This window comes from Vipera ursinii (genome assembly GCF_947247035.1).
Source record: "Vipera ursinii genome assembly, chromosome: 9".
NCBI lineage: Eukaryota > Metazoa > Chordata > Lepidosauria > Squamata > Viperidae > Vipera > Vipera ursinii.
In genome coordinates this window covers 23951751-23961531 of record NC_139523.1, presented here as the reverse complement: position 1 = coordinate 23961531, position 9781 = coordinate 23951751, and the positions used below count along the sequence as shown (strand labels likewise).

The 9781-nt window shown below is 45.1% G+C and overlaps 1 long non-coding RNA gene across 1 annotated transcript; it reads left to right on the top strand.

Annotated features, from left to right (window-relative positions):
• Positions 1-1405: 1405 nt before the first annotated feature.
• Positions 1406-5036, top strand: LOC310644225. Its single transcript, XR_014493239.1, has 3 exons — positions 1406-1513; positions 4717-4750; positions 4827-5036. It is a non-coding gene; the product is annotated as an uncharacterized lncRNA (long non-coding RNA).
• The last annotated feature ends 4745 nt before the right edge of the window (positions 5037-9781 follow it).

Sequence of the window (9781 nt, the reverse complement as noted above, 5' to 3'; positions counted from 1 at the left end):
GTCCGCCCCCAAAGGCTCGTTTCTCCCTTTCTATTAAAAGGGAGGAGGAGGGAGGGGAGGTTAGGCGCGGGCCGCAAGGCACCCTGGGTAGAACGGCTCTGACGATCGAGCGGCGTCACGCGCTGCAACCCGTCAAGGAGGCGCGGCGTGCAAAGGATTCTGGGAGGCGTAGTTATCCTGCGAGAGAACGTGCGTCGCCGCGGGGAATTCTGGGGAGTCTGGAAGCGCCTCCATTTTATAACGTTCGGGGGAAAATGTGAGGGAAGTTGCGCTGTTCTCCTGAGGAGAAGGAGGGTCTTTGGCGTGGGACCGGCTGGATTATTTTTCCTCAGGAAATATTTCTGACAGGGTTAGGGTTGTCCTTTTCCAAATATTTGGCCGTTTGGTATTTGGTTAGAATAAGCTAATTGAATAAGCTAATTTTTTCCTCGAAAAAAAAAGGAATATGTCTGACAGGGAACTCATTTAAACGACATGCTATATGCCCACAGCTATGGTGAGAAATTGAAATACAAAGAAAGAAAAGACATAAAAATGCAAATACAAATACAGGTAGTTCTTGACTTAATAGTTCCTTTAGTGACCGTTGAAAGTTACAACGGGCACTGAAAAATGTGACTTAGGACCGTTTTTCGCACTTAACCTTTGCAGCATCCCCATGATCAAAATTCACAGACGTTTGGCGTCTGACTCATCTTTATGACCACTGCTGTGTCCCACAATCACCCGATCCCCTTTTGCGACCTTCTGACCAGCAAAGTCAATGGGGGAAGCCAGAGTCGTTTTAACAATTGTGTTACTAACTTACAAACTGCAGTGATTTGCTTCCCAACTGTGGCAAGAAAAGTCTAAAATGGGGCAAAACTCACTTAACAAATGTCTCACTTAACCCCAGAAGTTTGGGGCTTGATGTGGTCATAAGTTGAGAAGTACCTCTAGCTGCCTTGGGTTATTAGTGAAAATATGGTAATGATGGCAGGATACAAAGAAACACAATTTAAATGAAAGCAAGATAATGCAAAAAGACTGCAACATCTGAATTTTTAAAAAGTGTAAGTAGAAAAACTATCCTGCCCTTCCAACTGTATCCCCAACCACAAGCCATGGTTTAGTTCTTTGAACTTGGCACCTAACATTAATTGTCATTAGTTTTTATCTGACTCCTAAAAAAAATATTCCAGATTCTAAATAGGTAAAAATAGTGCATGCAAGTGGCACCTTCCTAATCAGAGGACAAAGGACAAAGTCCAGAGCAGGCGCACACAACTCATAGAAAGGAAAGGGCTGCAATGATGATTAAAGCACCCAGCTAGAAACAGGAGATGCTGAGTTCTAGTCCCACTTTAGGCATGAAAGCCAGCTGAGTCACTTTGGGCCAATCATCAGAAGACTGGGAGTTCTAGTCCCACCTTTGACATGAAAGCCAGCTGGATGGCTAGGCCAGTCACCAGGAGATGGTGAGTTCTAATTTTGCCATAGCCATAAAAGTCGGATGGGTGACGGCCAGGAGATGGTGAGTTCTAGTCCTGCTGTAGGCACGAAAGCCAATTGGGTGATTCTCATCCAATTGCTCTCTCTCTCTCTCTCTCTCTCTCTCTCTCTCTCTCTCTCTCTCTCTCTCTCTCTCTCTCTCTCTCTCTCAGCTCCTCCCACCTCACAGGATTGTAGTGGGGAAAACAGGAGGAGGAAGGTGTGTTGCATGTGGTTGCAGTCTATTTGTAAAAAGAATAAAGGCGGGATACAAATAAATAATAATTGAGAAGTAGCTGGTATCACAATCTCTGTTTGGCATTTAGCAACGGGGTGCCAGGGTGGGTGCTGGCACTCTTTGTGAGGTGTTGCAAGTGCTTGGCAATATATCTTTCAGGGTGTCACTGGCAGATCAGTTTGGCAGTAGCGAATTTCCATTATTGAGTTTTTAGAGAACAAGGTGGGCTGCACCAGGTTGCTTGGTAGGCTGTATGTGGCCCTGGGACTCTCTATTATGTAGGCCTTGTCTAGAGGCTAAACTGTCTACAATTGTTGCAGGATTTATTGAAAACAGACACACACACAAAGGAAAACCAAAACAACAGTAAGGAAAAATCTACTCAAATCTACCCTAGTCCTGCCTTGGTCCATTTGGTCCATCCATTGAAAGTGATACCAGAAGTAAACTAAACAAGCGAAACATACTTAAAAACTGGAAGAAAACTTAGCATTTTGCAGGACCCGGAAAAATGGGGAAGCGGGTTTGGCTTCTTTTTATTTTTAAAAAATCCCCTCTGGGTCCTTTAGAGGGAGGCATTTCTCTGTTGCCAGATATTCATGTTTCTGCTGCTCAGGACCAGAGTTGAGAAACCACTTGTGGGTGCTGCCGGGCTGGGTCGTTAATCATTGGTGCAGAAGTTCAATGGATGCCACTGTGCCTCCAGAAGACAGTGTGGTTCTAATTGTTTTATTTGATGTTGGAATAATCTTTGCATTGGATAGCTTTTGAGGCAGTATTCTATAACTTCCTTTGAAGATGCTCTGGTGAAAAAGCAGAACCAATATAAAAATATACATATAATTATAGTCCTGGATGGTTGTAGAGGGAACTGAGCATTTGTTCCATTAAGGCCTAGTTAAGAAAAGTGTATTTGGTCAGTTTGATTGTTCTTATATTCTAATTAGTTATCATCACTGGAGGTTTTTAAGAAGAGACTGGAGAGCTGTTTGTTAGGAATGGTATAGGTTGGACTTCCAAGGTCTCTTCCAGCTCTGCTATTCTGTATTCTGCATTCATTTCTTGCCTTTTGTTTGACAAAACCATGAGCATAACCAAATCCTATGTGTAGTGTTGATCCCAGATGGAAAAAAAATACTGTTTCCCACAAACAATACCTAGCATTAGAAATCTCATTGCAATGTCACCCGTGTTGCATCTATCCAGCTCTATAGCTGATTCAGGAAACCATGATGAAAACAAATCTTCACTTAATGTTGTGTGTGAACCTGCATGGATCAACAATATTTCTGAACAGTCCAGGTTTGGTGATGTGTGGAGAAAAACTGGCCTTAATTCTTTGCAAAGAATGAGCACCAGGTCCTAACTGTACTTTTTCCTGGCCATCAAGGTTGTGTTTAAGGGCTATAATTCTGTTTTCATATGTCTTAGAGCAGGGGTCTCCAACCTTGGCCACTCTAAGACTTGTGGACTTCAACTCTCAGAATTCTGGGAGTTGAAGTCTACAAGTCTTAAAGTGGCCAAGATTGGACACCCCGGACTTAGAGCCTTATCAACTAATAAGTAAGGGCAGTGCCCATACAACCTGGTTTAAATATTTTTTAAATTACGTGAGCCACCACCCTGGCTCATGTAAGAGTCCTTGCAGCCTTCTCTCCTGGCCAGGGTGCAAGAATTCTGTCTCAATAAAAGTGGTTCAGAGACCCGAATCTCCTTTACATGCAGGCTGTGAGGAACTTAGCCACCATTTGGGGAATTATCTACACTTGGCTGGCTACCTACAACATGCTCAACCAGAAGCAAACAAAGGACTCTAGCACGCTGCATGTTGGAATTACATTATTCGTCCCAGACAATGGGAGAGAAACCAGGATTGAACAATAAGTCTCGTTGCAGGGTCCAAAGTATCATTCCCCATTTAGGAATGAGGAGGGGGCAGGGATAAACATACCCCAGCAAGAATCCAAAGCTGCTCCTGAGCTAATTGGAGAAACCTTTGGAGTGGAATTCAGTTTTCCTTGCACTCCCTCTAGCACCCAAATTTTTGATTACTTGTTCTTCTAATTCCTTTTTACCTACTGCAAACCGACCACGCTTTGTCTATGAAATTCTCAATCATCCAGGTCATGGTTATCCCAAAAGTATTTTTTCAAAAAGGCTGAAGAACTGAAGAAGCTTCTTGGATGAAAAGTGAAATGTTTTCAAAGAAAAATCCAGTTGTCTTTTGGTGAAGCACCTTTGGGATGACCACACTTGGATTGGGCTTTTCATGATTTTTAGACTGATACAAGACTTCCTTTGTGTGCATGTTACAGTTGTGGGTACTTTGGGTCTTCTGAAAGTCCAACAAAATGGTTGCTAGGGGAGTGGGGGAGATCTCTGTTACCCTGAAGACCCAAAATCCACTTCCAAGAAACCAGATAGGCTGAGATCTGCCATCTTCTCAACCTTACTTTTGTCTTCCTTCTAGTTAACTGGCAGATTTTTCAAGCCAAGCCTTGAACTGTAGCATTTTTATTTTATAAGGATGCCTCAAGAGCCAGGTCCAGAAGTATCTGTGGATGTCAAGATTGTGATGTTGTGCTTTGCTCAAGAAGAAGATAAGCTAGTCATACATCAGTCTGATAAACTGTTTTAATAAACAGTTTGTGGACTTCACATCAGCCCAGGTTGTTATTTACAAACCATAATGGTAGGTCCACATCAGGCATGTCCAAGCTTGGCCACTTTAAGATTTATGGACTTCAATTCCCAGAATTCCCTAGTCAGCTATGTCCCAAAGCTATGCTGGCTGGGGAATTCTGGGAGTTGAAGTCCACAAGTCTTAAAGTGACCAAGGTTGGATATCCCTACCCTGCAAACAGAGTGCATGAAGAGAATAAACTGTTGTGGCTTCCTGAAAGATTACAAACCCAGCCAGTGTCCCTCTTCCCAGCTGTAAAAACAAATATTTCTGTTTGATTTATTTTCTTTACTCTTATATTTACTTCTCATCTTTTCTCTGGCAGGTCAAGACACAACATCCCGTGCTCCTCTCGTGAGGTAAGTAGGCTGAGAGACTATGATTGGTCACCTGCCTTGAATGAGGGACTTGAACCCGATTCTCTCCTTTTCCTAGTCACATGCTGGTGATGACCTAGAGTTATCTTGCATTGATTGTCCATCTCACTGCTTTAGAACCTGCCTTTGCAAATCTGGGGCTCCAGCTGCAAAGTGGAAGGACGGTTTACTTGCAAGGATTATTCATCATAGTCACCCTATTTATCCATCATATTTATGTAGCTGCTTGTCTCTCGAAAGGTGATTCTGGGCAGTGTACAATAAAAAAACCCATAAGGCAGTGTGATATAAAAAAATCTATTTGTAACTTAACATTATACATGTAGTCCTCAACTTACAAGCATTTGTTTAGTGACTGTTCAAAGTTACAACAGCACTGAAAAAAGTGACTTATGACCATATTTTACAGTTACGATATTTGCAGCATCCCCATGGTCATATGATCAAAATTCAGACACTTGGCAATTGGCATCTATTTGTGAGGGTTGCCGTGTCCCGGGGTCAGGTGATCACCCTTTGCAACCTTCTGACAAGCCAGTGGAGAGGCCAGATTCATTTAACAACCGTGTGACTAACTTAACAACTGCAGTGATGCACTTAACAACTGTGGCAAGGAAGGTCATAAAAATGGGGTAAAACTTAACAAGTGTCTTGCTTAGCAACAGCAATTTGGGGCTCAGTTGAGGTTGTAAGTCAAGGATTACCTGTATATTACCTGATGAAAATATGTTAGATATCCAGTCTTTCAGTGCAACAAACACCTGCCTCATCTTTTTTCCCCAGGCCTGTGCAACCCCTGAGATAGACCCAGGTAACGTTCAGCGCTCAGGATGCTTAACAAGCTTGCAAGATCATACCCACCCCCCCTCTTTCTCCAGTGTCTCTTGATCATCTCCCCCTGCGCCAGCAAACCAGGCCATTCTGCCATTTTTCAGCAGCAAACAGGAAGTCCTGGTTAATCATCAACAGGGCAGCCCCACGGTGACAGGTGTGGGCCAAGGACGCCAAGAGATAAGGAAACAGACGGTGCTGGTGGTAGTAGCAGAGCTGGAAGGGACCCACCCTGTAGATAACATGTCGCCTAGCTGTCGCTTAACCTTTTCCAGCCCATCTTCCATATGTTTTGGAAAGGCAACCGGAGGGTTGTTGGAAGAGAACGCCAAAGGCGATGAATCGGGACGATTCTGATGCCCATTTGACTCGGGGATCAGTTCCAGAGAGTTTAATGGGCTTTGGTATCTAGGCGGTGTGTTTTGCATGGTGTGTCTCACCCACGGCACCCACCAGGGATGCATTTTTATTTCAGAGCACACGTCACACTTCCCGGGGAATAACCCTCTTTTTCGAAATGGATATGAAAAAAATAGATGCAAGCTAAATGTGGGGAAAAGGTTGAGCCAGTCCTTCTTTCGCAGCTAGGCTACCCTGCCAGGTGTTTGAGGGGAAAAAACAAAACAAACAAATTAAAAAAACAACTAGCTGTGAAATGTGGGCTGGAAGGCTGAGATGCAAATTTGCTATTTTTCCCCCCAAACATGAAGGTAGGGTATCGTCCCTTTGAACTGGAACTGACGTCCGTTTTGTCTCCTTCAACCAGTTGCACAAAGCGAGGGTTTCCCCCTTTCCAGAGTCCTCCGGAAGTTTGAAAGCAAATGGAAAACAGCCCTTGCAGTGTTTTCTACCAGGGGTGTCCAAGCTTGGCAGCTTTAAGACTTGTGGACTTCAACTCCCAGAATTCCCCAGCGAGCCACGGGCAAAGGGATCAAACACAATGTCTGATCTGTCCTCTCCTTGGCCGACATTGTAACTGTCCTGCAGAGGGCAAAGGACGGCTTTCATTGCAGAAACGATCCAAGTTTTGCCAACTGGTAGAATCAACAGCAAGGGCCACAAGAGTGTTTGTGCGTGTGCACCTTAACCTGTGCAAACCCAGCCCTTGTGTTTTGTAGATCACAGCTTGGGTTTTACCGGGCTGTGCGAATCTACTCAGCAGTGGCTGATGAAATCAACCATGATGATAATCTGATCCGTTCAGTCGCGTCGATTCTATGGGCCTGGTCTCTCCATCTCTTCTGATCTTGTTCTGTGCTCCGGCCAGTGTCAGCTTTGATAGTGTCCAGCCGCTGTGTTTTTTTTGACGGCCTGGTTTCCTTTTCCCACTAACTCTTCCAAACATAATTGCTTTCTCCAGTGAATTTCCCCGCAAGATATGCTCAAAGTAAGTGAGATGCAGTTTCGTGATTTTGCCTTCTAGTGACCTGTTTAGCGTGAACACGCTTCGGTACTTGCTTGTTAGCTATCTTCAGCCGTAGTCAACCATAGAAAGTAACCATGGTCAAGTCAATCATGTGTTCTCAAGATGTTTTTAAGCAGTCCTAGCAGAACAAAGCACATTTGATTCCAGACATGCGACTGTCTCTCTTATTTTATTAATTTTTCCAGAGTTTTCTTTCTGTCACACATTTGAATCATCGCTCACATTTTTTTTTGTAAGCTGCAGACCTGCAGTTTCTCCTATCCATCCCTTCTCCCCCCAGCCACCTTGACCAGTCTGGATTCCCCCCACGTATCCCATCCTGGCCAAAAGGATTACTCACTGGGGTTTGATTCAGAGCATTTTATCATGGTAAAGAAATTGTTAAAACTGAGAAACTATCTGATCCTTGTCCATACTTTAACTAGGAATGCTGGGGGTTATTTCCCAGTCCTGGTAGCGCGATATACAAACCCTGGTATTTTTCCTTCCCTTTTTACTAGGACTATCAAAATATGAGCTTTAGGGTTAGCATTCTCTGGGCTGTCAGATTAGATTCCTGGGAACCAGCTGTGACTTTCCCCAAGAACTCAATTATTTATATGTGTCTTGTTTATTTATTAGCACTTTTAAGTTGCCCTATCATCAGGTGGAGCATAAGAATATACAAACATCCTCTAAGGTAAATATAGTGACGTAGCCCTTCAATACAGAGTAAAAATTATTCCCTTGCTTCTAATATTTCAGTCATAAGGTGCCCTGAGCGACTGGAGATTGTGGTCAAAAGTCAACATGGCGTTGCACACGTAAGAAAGAGACAGAAGTTGGGGGGGGGGGGGAAATCACCATGGCTACCATCTTGACTTGTTTGACCCCTGGAGGGGCTAGCAAACCTTTGGACGTGGGAAGGTATTCCAAAACATCAGGCTACCATAGAAAAATCCTGCCTTCTAGATCATTTTAAGGCAGTGTTTCTCAACATTGACACCTTGAAGATGTCTAGACTTCAACTCCCAGAATTCCCCAGCCATGATTTTTTTTTAAAAAAAATATCCCTGAGTCCCTCCTGAGTGTTTTTGTCTTTTCAAACCAATCTCCCCAGTTTTGTTGGGTTGTTTTGATTTTTTTTTCAAAGGAACAAACGTGGGGTTTTTTTTTAAAAAAAAAAACCAAACCAGAATGGTAAAAGGGATGAGAAAAAAGAGATTTCTGATTCTGCAGCTCAGAAAAGAGAGCCCGGTTCAAGCTGTTTCCATTCTTAGCTATTGAAATGAGCCCCATTTTGCCCCCTCCCTGACTCGCCGCAATCTGGAAAAAATATGAAAAAGCTCCAGTTGCGCACTTTTGGGGAGAAAACAGATGCCGATGATGCAGGTCCTCGAATTTTTTTTGACAGTAAGAACAAGTACTGGAAGAACTTGCCTCTAGAAATTGTGGGTCCTCCATCAATGGAGGTTTTGAAGAAAAGATTGGACGGCTATTTGTCTGAAATGGTATGTGGTCTCCTGCTTAGGCAGGGGGTTGGTCTAGATGACCTCCAAGGTCCCTTCCAACTCTGTGATTCTGTTCTTTGAGGCCGCAGCTTTGCAGGAACCCCTAACTGGAGGCGAGAGACGCCTTCTCTGGAAAGCTCCTGGTTCACACCTGTCCCTTTAAGAGCCCTTCTGCACCCCTCCCTGCATAGACCTGGAAGGGGGAGAGTAAAATAGCCCTCAGGTAATCCCTCCTGGCAAACAGGGCTTGTGTGCTCAAGATAGAGGGCCGCCCAATCCCCCTCCAGAGTGAAACGGCCGGGCCTCTCCCCTCAGCCCCACAGCCACCCAAGGGCAAAGTAATCCATCAAACGGGGACGGGCCTGCTGGCAGCCCATTAACCATTAACCTCGGGGTAGCTTTGCGGCCTCCCTGGCCAGCGCCAAGAGGGCGTTCCTGGGTGCTCCGGGCTTGGGTGGCACCCGTTGGTTGATGCCAACCTCTTCATTTCGCCCTTAGGAAGGCAGCTTGGTGCCTTCTCGGTTCCGTCTCTCAGAATGCTGCTGTCCTGGTTTGGTGAGCCTCAGCTCTGGGCTCAAATTCTGATCAACCGCCTGGGCAGCAGGAGGGAAAGTAGCAGTGGCCTTGGCTGATCCTAAGAGCTGGTTGTTCTGGGTGGGACGTTGATGGGGGTCTCCGCGGTTGCTGTCACTGAGCAGTCATCCCAGATGCAGGCACTGGCGAACCCATTGTGGCCCCCAGGACTTCATGGGTGCGTCCAGGAGATCACCGAGAGACATCCTGGGTAACATCATCAGTGCACTACCTAGTTTGGTGATGCGACATCTGCAAGAGAGAGCATCAAGACCACCCCCTCCTCCTCCTCCTTTCCATGAACTCCGCTTCCTCCCAGCACTGATCATGTTACATAGTTGGGTCATGAGATGTATGCAAGGAAACTACCAAGCTGAGATAGCACCAAAGACCTCACAGTCGCTCTCCTCCTCCTCCTCCTCCCAAACCCCGCTCCCTTCGAGCACTGATGATGTTACCTAGCTGGGTGAGGAAACGTCTGCAAGGAAACCACCCAGCCCAGAGAGCGCCGAGGACCCTTCATTTCAACCCCGAGCTATAAACATTCTCCTTCTATTGATACAGCTACTACCTTTCAAGCCACTTTAATCTCTTCCTTAACATGGTTTCTCTGTGTGTTTTGGGCTAGGACTCCCATTCCCGGGAGCATGGGAGCTGTAGTCCAGCCCCTTTACAGAAGAGAGCCGCAGAAGG